Source organism: Mycteria americana, chromosome 3 (assembly GCF_035582795.1).
Source record: "Mycteria americana isolate JAX WOST 10 ecotype Jacksonville Zoo and Gardens chromosome 3, USCA_MyAme_1.0, whole genome shotgun sequence".
Lineage (NCBI taxonomy): Eukaryota > Metazoa > Chordata > Aves > Ciconiiformes > Ciconiidae > Mycteria > Mycteria americana.
In genome coordinates, this window is record NC_134367.1 from 23,083,016 (window position 1) to 23,095,892 (window position 12,877).

Here is a 12,877-nt window from a genome sequence, read left to right on the forward strand (position 1 = left end):
AAAAGATGTGCTAGTATAACAGGGTTATTTGGAGGCACATTTAAAAATAAACTCTTTCTTTTCTGATAGCTTTCTCTTTTACTCAGCATTATGCATGTTCTTGCTCCTTTTTCTACTGCTAAAGCTTTACCACTAAAAAATACTTAATCTAATACTTATTATTACTGTTACTACTAGTTTCTGTTAACAGTAATTTCTTTTCAGTGTAGTGAGCTTGGATTCAGTTCTGCTCCTGGGGTCATATAGTTCACAATGTGAGAAATGGTGGTAAAATCTAATGTACAAAATTAATTTCTCTTTCTTTTAGGAGTGTCCATGGATCGACTGTGCTGAGAAAGCTCCTTCTTCCCATTATCAATACATGCAACCTTGAATAAGGATAGCAAGGCAGAATTTGGTTCCAGTTGCAGTCATACTTCTAAACATGTAGGGTAAAAATCTTCAGGTGGTGTTAAGGATAGCACCAGTGTGCACAGTGAGCCCACACTGGTTTTCATCACAAGTGCTCCCGAGAACAGTGCTGATTTACACCCCTTTACACCCCTCTGCTACAGCAGCCTAAAGCTCTCTGAGAAATATTGCTGCTGTAAAAGAGCAGAAACATGAAATGTTTCTACTTGGAGAAATACTCTACGCTAGATATTCTGCAACGATACCACTTACCAAGAATTCTCATAACCCATTTACTTTTCAGTAGGTGCTTAATTAACGTTATATAAAGGAATGATGCTGTTTTCTTCTGAGGCTCTGGCTTACGTAGCACGCAGTGGGCAGATCTCATTTTCCTCTCACCACACCACGTTTATACCACGTGAACCCCGTCGACACCAGTGGAGCCATGTCTCATTCACAAAAAAGGTAACATGAATGGAACCAGTCCTATAGCATCAATCTAAATACTAAAAGCAAGAGACTGGGAACCTACCAATCTGTTGGGTTTTTTTAAATATGCAACTTGCACAGTGAACCCATGCTAAACCTTAAGTGCTGTATACCTTAGCCATAGGAAATACTGTATTGACAGGAAACAATCAACATAAAATTGGGAGCTGACTGAAGTTAATGGAAAGTGTATCAGCAAATACAAACCACTGTACCTGCCCAAATGCATTTGGGATGAAAATCTACGCTATAAAAAGGCAAAGGCTTTTTTCTTGTTCTTGTTTCTCACTGTATGCCCCATGCTAACTTTCCTGCACAAACAGGAGAGCGTCTGGGCTTGCTGCCCAGAGCAGGACAAGGCTAACGCTGCAGAGTCTGTGTTCTTCTGGAAATACACAGAACACTGAGTTTTTCCTTTAAATTTCCAGCCTTGCCTGCATTCAAAGAAAAACCTACTTACTGCAGTATCATGAGTTTCAGGAGCTGCAAAAAATGCATTACTAACAATTTCTGTCATTTCGTGTGTAATTCTTTCCGTTTGGAGAATGGCAGTGAGATTCTTGTGGCGTGGTATTCAGAAAGGGGGCTTTCCAACCAAGTTTCTTTGTGTGGAAAATAAAAGGGAAGGGAAAGAGTATGCCTTGAATGCCACAGCTGTCTTTAAAAATTATTTCTTGGCCATGCTCAACACAGCTGAATTGTAGAATGTTTTCTGTAATTGCAGGTGTTACCAAAATCTGTATTACCTTCCTGAGAACTCTGAAAGAATAACCCTCCCAGGCTGTTTCAGGAGAACTTTGAACAAACAAGGGCTGCCTCTGTTCCTTTGGAATTTCAAGCCTCTGAGAATCGAGTCCCGACTGCCACGACGCAGAGACGAACTCTGGGCAGGGGACCGGCTAACAGCAGGGAAAACACAAGCAGCAAAGGGCTCTCCTGGCCAATACACGGGGATCCCGTGTGCGGTGCAGAGTACTTGCCTCATTCATCTGCTGACGCCTTCACCGCTTGATGGAGACACTGTTTTCTAATAGCCATCAAGCAGATAAGAATGCAAATGATACGTTGACATCCTCCTCATCCCAAAATTAAAGGCAAGGGACACTTTGAACCTAGCTGTCAATATTCACCATGTTGTGCTCTATTTCCATTAAGAGGAGAAATCAATAATGAAATGAGATGTTTCTTCGCTGTAATCCAGTGCCTTTGGGACCAGAAAGGGCTGTTTCCCCAAATACAGCAGGAATCATCCAACACGAACAACTTCTTTTCACGGCGTTAGAAGCCCCTCCTTGACTGGCACTCCCTGACAAGCAATTTGTGCTGCCTGTGCTGCCCGGGAGGGCTTCCCTGCCTCTCCGGAGCACGGTGCAGGGACACTCACGTTAGCATTGCCCACCACAGCTCGGCAGCAAGCAGCAGGGCAAGCATGGCAATATGGGGCTCAGGCCTCTGCTCTTCTGGCAGGTTTTGTGGCCCAAGCCAAGCCTGTGCTGTTGACCACTCTAATACAGATGCCTCAAATATTTAGGCTGAAACTACACTGTAATCATAGAATCATTTAGGTCAGAAAAGACCTTTAAGGTCATTGAGTCCATCCGTTAACCTAGCACTGCCAAGTCCACCACTACACCATGTCCCTAAGCACCACATCTACAAGTCTTTTAAATACCTCCAGGGATGGTGACTCAACCACTTCCCTGGGCAGCCTGTTCCAATGCTTGACAACCCTTTCAGTGAAGAAAAATTTCCTAATATCCAGTCTAAACCTCCCCTGGCGCAACTTGAGGCCATTTCCTCTTGTCCTATCACTTGTTACTTGGGAGAAGAGACCGACCCCCACCTCTCTACAACCTCCTTTCAGGTAGTTGTAGAGAGCGATAAGGTCTCCCCTCAGCCTCCTTTTCTCCAGGCTAAACAGTCCCAGCTCCCTCAGCCGCTCCTCATAAGACTTCTGCTCCAGACCCTTCACCAGTTTCATTGCCCTTCTCTGCACACGCTCCAGCACCTCAATGTCTCTCTTGTAGTGGGGGGCCCAAAACTGAACACAGTATTCCAGGTGCGGCCTCACCTGTGCCGAGTACAGGGGCACGATCACTTCCCTAGTCCTGCTGGCCACACTATTTTTGATACAAGCCAGGATGCCATTGGCTTTCTTGGCCACCTGGGCACACTGCTGGCTCATATTCAGGCGGCTGTCAACCAACACCCCCAGGTCCTTCTCTGCCTGGCAGCTTTCCAGCCACTCTTCCCCAAGCCTGTAGCGTTGCATGGGGTTGCTGTGGCCCAAGTGCAGGACCTTGCACTTGGCCTTGTTAAACCTCATACAATTGGCCTCGGCCCATCGATCCAGCCTGTCCAGGTCCCTCTGCAGAGCCTGCCTACCCTCCAGCAGATCAACACTCCCACACAACTTGGTGTCATCTGCAAACTTACCATTCACGGACTTGTTGCTTTCTCTATGTGCCCCACACTTTGTTAGCTTCTCTTTCACAGACAGCTGCTTCTCCCATCATCCTGAGTTCACTTTCAGATCCTTAAATATGTTATCTCCTAAAAGCGGGCTCAACTTTCTGGTTTTCCTTGCTACCTGTACTCCATACAGTGATTCCTATTTTCCAGCTCACTTTCCCAGCTACTTTCCAGTATATTTACTTTTATCCTGATGAAAGGGCAGCTACGTCAACATTTCCCTCTACACCAATACTTCACCTTTAGCACCAGAAATGTCTCTTCAGAAAAGGGACCTGTACTGCTCTCTTCCGCTGGTCAGTTCTCGCCATCGCAGACCCTTGCAGCTGCCAGAACAGCGATGGTCTGTGGCACTCGAGAGACTCTGGATGCTCGCCGGCTCTGACTCTCACCCCTACAGCAGTCCGTTGCATACATTTAGACATGCTATTTTCCCTCTGCTTTCTTATTTCTCAAACAACCCTATTTCTAAAAACTTTTGTAGCCATCCTGAAGCACAGGGAGGGAGGAGAGAGGTAAGCTGGTTGGGCGTGTGAGTTAAACCACAGGCAACGGCAGCTGGGGAGAGCAGTTTCTCTTACACCTGCGTGGAAGCCCAGACTAGGGAGCTGCAGCCAACACGTGGCTGTTACGCGAAGGATGTCCAGACAGGTTCACACGCACAAGGATCCATCAGCGGGGCCTGCAGCTGACGGCACGCACGGAGTCTAACATGGAGAGCTGCTTGTGGTGAAAAGTGGAAACGAAAGAGGAAGGGGGAACAGAGGGGAGGGGAGAGAGAAAATAGAAAAGGGAAAAAGGGAAAAATCCTCAGTGGCCAGTGGGAAGAGAAGTGACGGGGGTCCCCAGGTGAGCAGCCTCCCCAGGGCTCCCCTCTAGTGCAGCAGGGTCGCCCCAGAAAGTCCCTTGCAGAAAGCAGACAAGTCTCACTGGGACCCGCTCAAGCTGCCGTCGGTGGTTCCTGCTTGTGATGCTGTTATCGCTGACTGGTGCGTGCTGGCCGGGGCTGGTGCGTGCTGACCGACTGCTCCACTCTGTGCACATGTATTATTTGGGCCCCAAGCAATGGTGGGAGAAGCGAGGGAGAGGCAGGTGATTCTCCTGCTGACGGCAGTTGCTTCCTATGAGAACCCACCACAGCCACATTACCGGCTTTGGTGGGGCAAGGCCACGAGAACGACAGCGCGAGAGCAAGAACATGAGACCAAGGAGGGGAAAATCCTGCCCCATGGGTGGCTGGGGTGACGGGCACCCCCCACTGCCAGGGGAAGGCAGGCTGCACACCTGCAGGCACGAGGCTCTCGGCAGCACGAGGGCTAAGGCACCGAAGGCAGTGCGGTGGCAAGTGTGCATGCTTACGGGCATCAGTTCCTTGTCACCCGCTATATGCTCAAGTGGTTGGAGCTGAAGTCTCCCAATAGTTGTTGCTCCTACCTGATGGATACAGATTGCAGGTAGAACACTGCAGGGCATTGCCTACGCAAGGTCGCATTTCTGAACAATAAATTGGTTTAAAGCAAGACTCTCCACTGGCTTCAAGGGTCATTAAGCTTGATTTACTCTAGGCCTTCCACACTGATACAGGGGCAGCATTTTAAAAGAGGATTTCCCTTTAAGCATACACAATTTTCATTCTATACCTGGACAACAATAGCAAAATGTATTATTTCAAAGTCATAATTTTGAAAATAATTCAGGTATTTAACTAAAGAAGTACTTTCCACCCATGGAAAGTGGTGGGAAAAAACACCCATGGCTTCCACTGCGGCTCTTTGTGTGGGATAGGAGTAAACACAAAGTGCTGTCACTGTAGGCAAATAAATAAACCAAACCATATAAAGAAAACAAACCAGCAAATCTTCCTCTACACACAACTGTATGACTAATCCTGGGCTTTTTGACTTCAACAGTTATTAGATCTGGGAGTACGTCCTCACAAATCATTCTGTGCGTTACTTAAAAATTAAAGCTAAGCTAAAAGGAATTTTGCCTAAACCAAAGGTAACTAAAACACCAGCTCTGTAGGGGTAACAGGATTGGGCACTGTCAGCTCATAGAAGAAAGAGATGGTCCTGCCCCAAAGAGCCTACAATCCGTGGGGAGGCAGATGGATGCCAACAGATGGAGGAGCCCAGGGAAACAAAGAGAATATATTGCTTGGCATGCGAGGCAATGTTCTCAGCTCACTCACAGTCAGATTGTTTCCAAATTTTTGTAGGCGTTGCAGCAAAGCACAGTGTTAAGGAGGGATGTGAAGGTGGTTAATGAATTTTAAGATGATAAGGCAGGCAAGGAACAGGAACAATGTTAGTCATATTGTTGCATTACACAGTAATATCTTTGCAGAGTGCAAAATTAGGGAGATGTATTGGAAAATGTTGATGACAGAAGTAGGAAATACTGTCAATAAAAGAAGACCGGAATACTGTGTAGATGAGCTGAGACATACGCAATTGCAGATAGTTCAGTCCTCAAAGTCATCTAAGGTTACGGATAGAGAGCAGCAAGAGATTGTGTTGCGGCTTATGGAGTTACCACTGAAGTAGCTTAAACTACTCATTTATTTCCCGCTGAGAATTGACTCGTTCACTTCCCACAGCTCCACTGCCGAGCGGTTACTCCTGTATTTGCAGCCTGCCTACCCATAGTGCTTTGATGCCATTGAGGGACAAAATAATAGAAACAGACAAAAGTTTAAGAGCAAAAGACTTAATAGCAGAAAATGAAGTTGATTTCTGCTACAGAGAAAGGAGAACTTCTGCCATGAAAGAAAAATTTATGTAGAAATTGCTGCAGTTTGTATCTGTTAGAAACTACGGGGGGGAAAAAAAAATCCTGGGATGTTTTCTTGAAGTATTTCCAAAGCAAGGACGGGTAAGTGCTGCTGTCACTGGCAGCAGCAGGATAGGCATAGCGCAAAGGCACTAGCACAGCTCATCTGGAACCAGTTCTGGTCAAGCAGGGCCGGATCCCTCTCTCCTAACTCCAGACGTGGCTAGTGCAGATGCCTGCCTTGGAACATGTTGCTCTAAACTCCCATTGTAATTTACCTCTTTTAGATGTTTACGTTAAGATCAGGGAAAGAAGTGACACTTGATAGTACAGTGAGTTAATACAGCTAGTGCAGACACAGACGTCAATAATGTAAATACAGTCACATGAACTGCACCCCACTGATTAGAGCAGGAGAATTCACAGTGAAGCTGGTATGAAGAATGGCTACTAAGATGACCAAAGAAAATGAAAAGTATGTATTACAAGAAGAAGCTATAAAAAAATGTTTAACCTCACAAAAGGAGGATCAATAAATCCTTCCTCTCCTCTTTGATACTGATGAGCAGTGATGATGTCCTTGAACACTGATTTTTGCCTCATTCCCCAGCTACTGGATGCGGTCAATAGCCTAGCTTAATTTCCCCTCACTCAGGGGAGGTCTTCATAGAGGGAAAGCAACACTGGTAAAATTGAGTGGCCCAGTACACATGGAAAAGCCAACATATGAGAAAGACTGCATTTCAGGCTCTGTATAAACAGGTAGTATCTGACCTGATGTGCAAGTACAGCATCTTTGGGGGGACCATCTCCAATGTCCCAATAGACAGTCGTCGTCCTACAGAACATTGCCAGTCCTGACTGCTACTGATCTGTGAGTGATCAGCTGGGTGAATAAATTGTCAGTTTTTCTGTAGCTACGTTGTGTACTAGTACAGATGTATTTATTCATTTTACAACTAAAACCCAAAAAGACCCCACCAAAATGAAAAAAAAACCCCTCAAACCAAGAATACAAACAGTAGGCATTAATAGAGAGACTTGGGTTAGGCCTTAAGACCTTAATGGAAGCTAGCACCTTTCAAAAAGGTGCTGCTACACTCACGCCAACCACTGACAACTCTGATGTTTGGGTCCACCTTAATGATTTGTACGACTCTTCAGAATCTGTAGGCTGGACTGCAGCAGAAAACTGGTCTAGCAGATACGGGCAGGGAGAAGCTTGTCCGCCTCTGCTATGCAAGTGACATTGCATCGCAAGCAATTCCCTGTTGTGTCTTTTGTTAATATGCGCTCCTGGAAAGTGGGTTGAGTGTTTAAAACGCATAGCAGAATAATGGCTGTCTTTTTTGAGGAACAGCTTTATGCCTTGCTGCTTCCGAGGCAGTTTCAGAAATCAACCAGCACAACACACTACCAGACAAGCTGGAAAACTATGGGCTGTCCTCATTGGCCTGAGAATTATCTGGGTGCATACTGGTGGAAAGATTTATCTATAGCCATTATTCTGGGAAGGTTCACATCTGGCAGGCAGTGGACAGACTTCCAGTAGAGGTCCAGAGTCCCAGTTAACCCTGGAAACAGTTGGCAATCGAGCTCTCTTTTCCTCACAAGTGTAATGCACTGTCTTGCAATGATCCCAGTATTCAGAGCACGTACCAACCGCTTCAGCAAGGCAGCACACTGGAAGGACATGCAGTGCAATCCTGACAGTTTGTGAAGAAGGTGGGTATCATCATTTAACATAATGTCATTTTTCAGCTACCAAGGCACTGCTGATCTGACTAGGGAAGCCTATAGCACACCTATGGATATATCTGGGTACATAAAACTTGCAAGACGTATCATTACTCAAGAGCACATCTACTCCTGCGATTGTGTGCCAATTAGCTGCTATTAATCCAAGACAGTATATTATTTGTTGCTCTAAAGGACTGACATACAATGGCTACTATTTTGCTAAGAAACAAGGCATTAGGCTCTTTCCTGTGAACAGCCTGCCATTTCCTTTCCATTTAGAAGAGATGGAGCAAAGAGGGGTGAGCTTGTTAGGGAGCAAGGCATGTCCTCTCACTCTGCTCTGCTCCCCAAAGTCCACTAAAACGGGTATCTACAACAAGACAAAGACACCCACCAGATATTGGCTCCTGTGCCAGGCTGAACATGTGTTCCTGGCTAGCCAGTCCTCAGTGGGTGTTTTTCACTGTGAGAGCTGATATGAGAAATTATATTACAATCTGTAATGAGAACTCTTCACGTTGTGTCCTTTGCTGCTTCTGTGCCTGATGAGACAAAAAGCTGGACTGTCAGACTCCATGTGCTCATGGGCATCCCTCACTCCATCTGCAGAGGATCATGAGAAGCTTCATTGCAGCATCCCAGATATCTTCTGCAGCTTGATACACAGCGTATAGCTATGCTGATCTGCACAGAGTTGTAACCTGTCCAATGCACGTATAGACACAGCCCGGAGCCTTTCGAATTTGAACCACTTGTTTATAAAAAGCTGGACATATCATTCCCAGCAGTTCTGTATTGCTGCTGGGAAATTTTCTCATCAGCAAAACTGTGCATTTGAGCAGGTGCATATGCAACTATTGAGCCCGGTTCTTCCTCCTCCTCCTCCTCCTCCTCTAAGTCCCACGTTGCAACCCTGTTACACACATGCCAAATCTTCACAGTGAATCACACAAATGAGAGAGCTTAAGAAGCAGCCTTCCGACATGTAATTCCAGAAATGCAGGTGCTTGGGTATGGCAGCTGAGGATAGAAGGCCACGAGATCTCCTGTGATGCCTGCAAATGACTGGAGGGCTTGCAAAGACCTGCCATATTTTATGTACGAGAAAGACCCTAACATACAGTATACTGTGCTTTTCTGTAGCTAGGGACATTTTAAATTTGTTTCAGAGCACAGCCACAGTGTGAAAAAATAGCTGCAGTAGGGATGTTTGGGATACCAGGACTCTGGAATGGAAAAGGATTCATTCTAAGATAATACAGACATATACAAAGCATGACCACAATTTTGGTTCTAATTCTAAAGCACTGATTTACAACTGAAGTACACAACTTCAGTCAATCATTTCACTGGTACCTCTCTGTTCTTTTCAAACAAAATTTTCAGATAGTCAGAATGTGTGGGCTACTATATTCCATATGGCTTTATAAGTTGTGAGTCATGAATCCTATAAAGGCAGTTTGTTTGGGTTTTTTCCCCTTTTTTTAAAACCTAAACTTTAAGGTCTACACTTCAAAGCACCTGATCTACCTTCTAAACAAACCTGTAGACTCTTCTTTTTGGAAGGGCTGGAACTTGTTCTACATGTGATCACAGTAAAAATGAATCTGGAGCTATTATCAAAATGTAGAATTTTTATTGACATTTACCACTCCTGCATAAGCAAATGAATCTGAACATCAAGAGGTTTTGAAGTCTTCCTTAGTGGTGTGCTAGGAAAGTTACTTACATTTAGCGGTAATGGATATCTACATCTGTAACACTGAAAAATAGTTTCTAATTTAGAAACTGTAAATGGTTTGATCCATCCTTGCAGATATAAAGGCCTGAATATATATTGCCGTATGCTGCGTGTTTCTAATGCAACAGGCTAATGAATTAGTCCACCCAAAACACAAAAGGTCTGTAAATTCTCTTGTAAGACTTTAAACTGCAATATAAGAAGAAATAAATTACTGTAAGCCTGGCAAGTATGGTAGAAAATGCTTCAAAGCTTTAAATCAAATTACATAGCTTTAGTGGGAACCTTGCTAGTTGAATTTCTGTTCTTGCACATTTTCTGACACGTCCCCTTGTTTTGTTTCCTTGTAATTGCCTTCTCATTGATGATTACACATGGTCCCCATCCCTTACTATCTGTATTCCTATTTAAATGTTCTAATCCCTTAAAGAGACATCTATTATTCTGGCATGGCATTGTGCCAGCACAGTTGTGGCTATTTAACATGACTGGTAATCTATTTCTAGGCATAATCCTGCGTAAAGGTACATGTCTTTTGCTGTGAACTCTCTAGCTGAACACTGGAAGATTCTTTCATCAACTTAAGAAGAGGATAAAACAATCTATGCAGGAAATAAAGCATGAAAAATACATTAATCAAAAGAGTAGTGTTTCTACAACGTTTATTTTTTCATTAGGTAGTCTTTATTCTGATGAAGTGTTGTGGCTGTCTGACTGTGAGGCCAAGCAGAAGTGATTAAAACTGAATTCAAATTACCTACGAGTGGAAAACAGAACAAGAGGGGAACAGTAGTGAACATTGGCACTTAAGCACGATGCGCTGGACGTAGCATTGAGTTCTCTCTTCAGAGATCGTATTCCCCCTGGCACGACACTACCAGCTCACTAGGACCAGACGGTATTCACCTAAGAGCTCTAAACCAACCGACGGATGAAATAACACAACTACGAGCTGTGGTGTGTAACCTCTGACTGGGAATTGTCTCAGTGTCAGGGGATGGGAGGGTGGTGAAATGGCTAGTTTTTACAAAGGATTCCAGGGATGATCTGAGGACCTACAGACCAGAGAACCTGATGTCCTTGTTCAGCAAATCAGTAGGAACCATTGCAAGGAACAGAACGAGCAGACACATGGAAAAATATATTGGGAAGCACTCCATTAAGCTTCTGTAAAGGGAAGACATACTTCACAAGCCTACTGGCATTTTTTTTGAGGAATCAACAAATAAGCAGACAAGGTGTATTAAGTGCATTTTTAAAATTAATTGGAAAAAAAAGGTCTTAAAAAGGAAGTCTCATGAGCTAAGAAGATCCTCATTTGAATGAATAAGCAATGAAAACATATGAAAGAAAAAGTAGGAATGCAGAGTTTTCCCAGTGGAAGGAAATCACCAACGCAATCCTACGGGACTTTGTACCAGGATCTGTGCTGCTCAGCAAAGTCCTAAATGACCTGGAAAAGGTGATAAATAATAGGGGAACAGAGTCTGCTGATTCCACTAGTTATCACAGGAACTAAAATTGAAAGCTGACTGTGCAGAGCTGCAGAAGAGCACTATGATCATGAACAACTTGTGATAAAATGGCAGATGAAATTCCTTGTAGAGTATTGCAAAGTGGTACACATAATTACTTAAACTGATAAGGACCATTCAGGAATGAAATAACAGTTCTATGAAGATGTCAGCTCAGTGTCCAGTGAGGGGTCAAAAAAGCAACTGAATTATGTGGAAAGGACTAGAGAACAAATCAAAGCACACTTCAAAAAATTCATGGTGAACATTCATTTTTAATAACATGGGCAGTTTTTGGTCCTCCCATCTCTGAAAGGATGAAGCAGACTCGGAAAAGATACAGGAAAGGGCAAAAAGGGTATAAAGAAAAGTAGGAAAAGTTTCTTTATGACAAATGAGCAAACAGGACTCTTCAAGCTAGATGTGTCTTTTTCCTCTTCTTCCCTGCATCCTTACCTCCTCTATATGTCTTCCTCTCCCTCTCATGTCACTGTGTTCTTACCAACACTTCCATAGTCTTCCCAGACCTACAGACAAATGGAGGGTTTGAAGTACAAGCTGTTGGGATTTTGTTTCCTCACTCAGAGTTAGAGGGAGGGCTTCCTCCGATCTTCCCATACTCCTTCTCCAAGGCAGGAAATGCATAAGGATTCACTGCCCCCCTGCCCCAATATACAAAGGGAAAAAACCCTCCTGTGAGTTTTTTACCTCCTTCCTGCATCACAGCCTTGTCAACAAGATTTTTACTGATTATCAGACATTGACTTCTCCAGTTCAGAGGCAGAGAGACTGCTTTCGGTGCACAGCTTCTCTGTGAATTAGGAACTGCTGTGACAGATTGTCCCACCTTGAAGCACTTTCAGAGCTGATTGTAAATTCCTCCATTTCACAGCTTATAGAAATCTCAGCCAGCTGCTCCTCCCTGATGGCAAGGTGGTACTACCAGTTAAGCATGGTTCAGTCTTACCTCTCACTTCTGGGAAGTTTGTGTCAACTTCATTTGGAAACTGGAGCACAGGTACTACAATAGCCAGGGGGTGCAAATGCCCTGGCTGCTTCATCTTAAAATTTAGCTCTGACCAGCTTTTGACTCTGACGGAAAACTCACTCCAACTTGAGAGACATGTTCATGGACTCCCACTCATTTGAGCCAAAGCAGACACTCAGTTACTGAGAAATGCATTACTTCAATCCTTGGCTCATAGCACTTCGAAGACCGGTGCACAGTTCAGTTCAGGAGGAACAGGACCGATGGACTGCGGGCTGGAAGCTGCCCTTTGTATAGGCTCTACAAAGACCTTCCATGAGGTGCATATCAATTCATTCCTATGAACAAGCCTTTACCTACAAAAGCCTTTCCCTGCCAGAGACGATTTGGTTTTTACACTGGTCTATAAGAAGTGTCCAATTATACAGATTATGCAGAATCCTCCTTTGCTTGGTTCCCTACAGTCTGAAGCACTCACCTTCATTAACGTATTGTCACGTATTTTTGTGAGCATTAAAAACTCTGTGGAAGGCTGAGTGTAGCATTGTGGAAAAAAGATTGCCAGTCACTATAAAAATGCAAAGCACAACCAAGGGAGGGTGCTTTAATTTCAGATAGACAGCTGTAAAATTGCTCAGCAAAGATAGTTAGAAATTTGTTTGTATTTCTTCCCAATTGCAATGCAGAGGTGAATGGCTGTGTACTGATAAAGCCATCTGTCTTGTGGGTGCCTGGAGGAAGCCTCTGCACCAAAGCAATATTGCCAGT

The 12,877-nt window shown here is 44.2% G+C and overlaps 1 protein-coding gene across 1 annotated transcript in view; it reads right to left on the minus strand.

The window, feature by feature from the left end:
* The window catches only part of ERICH1 (glutamate rich 1), a 103,673-nt gene that overhangs the window by 4,338 nt on the left and 86,458 nt on the right, over positions 1-12,877 (minus strand). The window lies entirely within an intron of this gene.